A 6,000-nucleotide genomic window follows, 5' to 3' on the forward strand; every position below is an offset into this window, starting at 1 on the left:
GTTGGTAAGTTGGACTCGAATCTTAAGGCCCGAGCCATCTCCAAAAGGTGTCGATGTTTCCGTTCCACCACGCCATTTTGTTGAGGTGTGTGTGGACACGTTGTTTCTAAGACAATTCCTTCCTTTGCATAAAAATTAAGCATGTGAGTGGATGTGAACTCTCCCCATTGTCATATCGGATTCTTTTTATATTTTTTTCAAATTGCACTTGTATCATCTTAAGGAAAGCGATGAGACAAGTGCTTGCCTCGTACTTGTGTTTTAGCAAGAAGACCCACACAACTCTACTAAAATCGTCTACGATTGTCAAAAAATAGCTTGCTCGTGAAAGAGAAGGTGTGCGATACTTCCCCCATACATCACAATGTATTAGATCAAAGCAAACATTGGTTTTAGTAGTGTTGATAGGAAACGGTAATCTTGCAAACTTAGCCTTAACACAAGAATCACAAAAAAAAAACATTTGGTTCAAATGGGCGTTTTTAAGAAAATCAACATGAGTAAGTTTAGAATTCGAAGCATGACCCAATCTATTATGCCATGTATCAACCGTGGTAGCCATCGACCTTCATTGTTCTCCCGTCATCCCCATCTTGTATAGACCGTTCTCGCAATCACCCACTCCGATCAACGTCCTTGTACTCAAATCCTGCATGATAAAAAAAATCTGGAAAAAAGGTTATAGCACATTTAAGGTCCCGTGTCAGTTTACTAACAGATAGGAGATTTCATTTGAATTCGGGAACATGGAGAACATCCTTTATTTTCATGCCATTGGGTAATGTAAATTCTCCTCTTCCTCTTACGGCTATGGCATCACTGTTTGGTATGACAACTGGTGCTTCATAGTTTTTCTTTGTTTTATTCTCGAGCATAGAATCGTTACAAGTAATGTTTTCGGTGGCACCCGAATCAACAACCCACTTACCTCCAACCCATTTACCTTCATGGTTGATGTTACCTGCCATGTTAACGACCGACGTTTCTTCCTCTTTAGCGGTACTCATTTTGTCACCAAAGTTTTTTTTTTTAGGGGGGGGGGTTGTTTTATGTAGGATCGTGTGTTTGCTCTGATACCATAACAATTTTATTATGGTAAAAGAACTATTGAAAAATGATGATGAGAAAACTGCATATCACCTATCTATATATAGGCATACATAAGAAAAGGAAATAAGACAAAATGGTCAAACAAGCTAGGGAGAAGGTATGGGCAATGGACAAGGAAAAATGAGTCAACGAGAGGATTTGTAGGGATTGGGAGACCACATGTAAATTAGCACATTTCTGTCTAAAATATGTAAGGTTCTTTATTTTTTATATAAAACCCGGACTCGGACCCGACCCGGGTATTGTCAATACCCGACTTTATAGAACCCGATCGTACCCGAACCTGGTTCCATACCCGGAACCAGGTATTCAGAAAATCCGATTTATGCACCACTAGACTTTAGATATGAGAATGTACCTTTTTTCTTCTTGATAATTGTTTTTCATGCCCTAGTTGATGATGCAAGCTTACACTTTTTTTGTGTGTGTAAAACTATTCATTTGTGACATTTGATCTCTGCCAAGATGGCCCTACTAGACTATTAGTTTCGTTAGATAGATGAACTTGTGTGTGATCCATAAGTCGATCGGAAATGATGTAGGAATTGTAGCGGCTGGTTCAAGCAATCCAAAAATCATCCCGTCTAGATCTTATAATGTAAGTGTTGTCAAACCTGAGAATTCATGTCTTATTATTATTTATTTTTTTTTGAACGACCAACGAATCCTCTAAATGGGCTACTGGCGAAATTCACAACATCGGGATACACTTGCCTTCGAACCGGGGAAAACCCTCACCTAGGGCCAAAGCCCGTGAACACTCGCCCGAAGGCACGACAGTGTAGTGAGGTAAAACCCGCTCAGTTCAAGGATCGAACTAGCGATCTCCACCTATTCGCCTAGTCTCTCATCATCACCAGGTGCCGTAGAAAATAATGGGGAGTGCAGGAATCGAACTTGGGTCCCTTAGAACACCAATTCTCTCCCTTACCACTCCACCACCATCTCATTGGCAGAATTCACGTCTTATAAATTTGTCGAAATAAAACAAAATATAAGTTTATAAATAATGATTGTGTTGCTTATATTTTGATTTTATGTACTTAAAATGATTAGTTACGTATCTTAATTTTTTATAATTTTAGTGTAATAAACTAAATTTTGTTATATGATTATATATTTTAAAATTTATTTTCATAACAATCTAATACTAATAATCTATTTAATATCACATGGCATTCTCATATAATAAAAGAGCCTACTTAATATCACATGAAATTTTCTCATTCAAATCACTATTATTATTATTATTATTATTATTATTATTATTATTATTATTATTATTATTATTATTATCATTATCGTTATCGTTATCGTTATCGTTATCGTTATCGTTATCGTTATCGTTATCGTTATCGTTATCGTTATCGTTATCGTTATCGTTATCGTTATCGTTATCGTTATCGTTATCGTTATCGTTATCGTTATCGTTATCGTTATCGTTATCGTTATCGTTATCGTTATCGTTATCGTTATCATTATCATTATCATTACAAAACAATGAAAAATTTCTTAACTGTTGTGAAACTAGCCTAATAACAAAGAAAGAAGAAGAAAATAATAGGAAGAAGAGATTTCATTGATTAAGATGTATATTACAAGAGATACAAAAGACTATATATAAATGAGAGGAAAACTTGTGGAACAAGCCTAATCTATTTTAGGTGTTGATAACCAAGATAATAAATATATTCAAAACACTCCCCGTTGGTTATCAAGATAATACGCTTGATGTTGCCTCGTTAAAAACCTTGCTAGGAAAACCCGGTGGGACAAAACCATAGCTAAGGGAAAAAGAGTGCAGCGTGTAATGCGCATTATCTCCCCCTGATAGTTCTGGATCAGGTATGTTGCCCCATTAAAAACCTTACTAAGAAAACCCAATGGGACAAAACTTAGTGAAGGAAAAAAGAGTGCAACTTGAATAAATCTCCCCCTCAATATAATATATATCCTTTAAGTAAAGTGTGTCCATTATCCTCGAAAGTTGCTCAAAACTTTTGTAGAATGATTTGTCATTTGATGCCTTGAAGTGCAATCCCTTATATTGAGTAATGTTGTAAAATCTTCTTGTGAGACTTCTAGTGCTTCCTCTTGCGAACAAATACCATAAGATCCAAGACTATTTGTGTTACATTCTTTATATCTACAAGACTAACAGAACTAGCTTTCATGGGTTAGTAAAATATAGACACATATCATTCTTACCTTAGGGTATTGACATATCTGCTTTACCATTCAAATGTCTCCTCATTGGACATGTGCTATATCATGTTAATAAATTCAAATAAAAAAATATATATTATCATGCATAGCTAGAAAGTTAAGTTAATGTACAATTGCACTTTAGCCATGGTACTTTTGAAATGAGAATCTCTATTTTGGTAGGAGATGATAATAATCATTTCCTATAAAAAGTGTCTGAACAACCTTTAACATACTATAAGGTTGAGTTCTCTACATACTAAAATGTCCCACCAACATCTTCTAGATGTAGTTTGATAGATGAATAAAAGTATGATTACAAATATACTCGAACTGCAAGTCGAGTAATAATTAGACTGTGCTAGGGTCATTAAAAATTCCCCTTCTAAAAGCTCGCCAGTTTCTCTTGATGATCCTAAGACATCATCACTGTAAATTACGATTATAGTGAACTTTTAAGAAAGAACATTTGGTAAAGATGGATAATATTATCAAACTTATATTGCTCTTTATCAGAATATATCATGAGCTGTACAACACTCAACTTGACTATTTTAGTTCATACTATTTTTAACTTTATAAAGATACATTCTTGAGGACTTGAAATCAATGCTTCAGGCATTTGCAATCATATACATACTCCTTTCAACTTTGAAAAACAATGTATGTGCATTCACTCTTTAGGAGTTCTATTACATATACCTCCTCATTGATTTCTATATCATATGCAAGGATGTCTTGAATATTTACTTCATGTTGTACCATGCTTATACATTGTACATTAAGATGCCATAATAACCAGGCACAAGTTTTCTATGTATAGTTATTGGTGCACAAGAATTACATCCTTAAGATGTTTCAACTAACCTTATAAGCACTTAAATGCTTTACGATACTCATCAGGATTTCCAATTATATTCAACGTATTCAAATATGAATTTGTATACAACGATCATATCGTTCTCGAGAACTCATTTTACATGATTTTTGATAATTCAAATCCTTGAGGGACTTTCATGTAAACTTTTAGTATCAAGTGATACATAACATTCATAAGACGCATATCAACTCTCTCTTTATATTACCAGACTAATAAAATATTCGAATGTCATTACATCCACCACTAGAGAATGTGTCTCGTTATAATCATTCATGGGTTTTTGCGAAAATCATTGTGCACCATATTTGCCTTATCTCATTTAATTTGATTTTCACATGATTCGCATAAAAGACCCATTAATATCCAACATACTTTACAAATTCAGTTGTATGGACTGTTGGTCTGAAAACTTTCCATTTCATTAGAGAATTTAAATCTGCCATACTTTACGTCTTTCCATTTTGGCCAATCATTTATATATTTTCATTCATAGGCAGATCTTGAATCTTGATCCTCGTCATTTCATCATTTCAAGCGCTATATTATATACAAAAGTATAACGACGTCGATTTTGTTTCGATTCCATACATAGCTTATCGAGATCTCTTTATTTTCAGGTACCTGTGGTTCTCCCTTGAACCATCATATCTACTGTCTTTCCAGAAGATTTTATTACTATAACCTCGACTTGACCATCTTAATTACTTGCTCCAATTTTCGAGGAATTGTATTACTGGAATCGACTAGTCTACCACGTTTCAGGCGTGCAATAGACTCATTAGAAAATATGTGGTTGTCATTCTGGGACACACATATAACTGGAGCATAAGCAGTTGATTATGTGACTTACTTAGTCACTCTATTTAGGTCAGTGAACTTGTTTGGTAATTTTGTTCTTTAATATTGGTAAATGAATTATACTTTAAACTTCTAGTTCATAGTTTATAGTCTGAGGATCAAGATGACATGATAATTCATTTCACTTTTCAACTGCTTATTATCTCCCCCTAATGTTGGGAACATTCATTCACTAAAGTGAAAACCAATGAGCCATAAACAAATTTCTCACTAATGGCTTTAAGCATCCAATCATAGACAATTATTTATGCCCAACATATTCTCAAACTTTTAGAAGTCCCATCTTTGTGCCGTGTGGTGGATGAGTTTCAATATATGTCACACAACCAAAGATAATCTTTGATGAGACATCTTTGGTTCCTGACCAAAAACCAAATGTATGGGGAGAACTATAACTTATTGGCTTGATGTGAATTAATGGTACTATATGTAAAATTACATGTACCTAAATGAACTTTTGCTCCTCTCATGATCGTTGACTTTATAATCAATAGTAGACGTTGAGTGATCATCTCAATAATGACACTTATTCCAATGATCATTAATAACTTGGGAATCAAATTCGTTATTACCAAATAAATATACTAATCTGGATTAATATGCTTGCTATCACATTAGCTAAGCCACAATCACACAAACTTCATATTGTGGATTTGATAACCATTTAGACGATGCATCGATTTAAAACACTAAATGGTATCATATTTGGATATACGTGTCCTATCTTTATTCCAGAATATTTAGGGATTCACACCATATCTTGGTTGGTAAATAATTAATTCTTCTTGAGAGCAAAGACATCTTTAATTGTCAGGAAGAATCTTCCAGTTCTTCATTGTGTTTCACATCATAATTGACTCGGCGTGGTCTAACCGGTCATGCAAATCAAATATCATTATCCATAAACATCTAGTTTATGATTGTTGATGTATTACTTGCATGTATGT

Source organism: Helianthus annuus, chromosome 3, assembly GCF_002127325.2.
Source record: "Helianthus annuus cultivar XRQ/B chromosome 3, HanXRQr2.0-SUNRISE, whole genome shotgun sequence".
In the NCBI taxonomy this organism is placed as follows: Eukaryota; Viridiplantae; Streptophyta; class Magnoliopsida; order Asterales; family Asteraceae; genus Helianthus; species Helianthus annuus.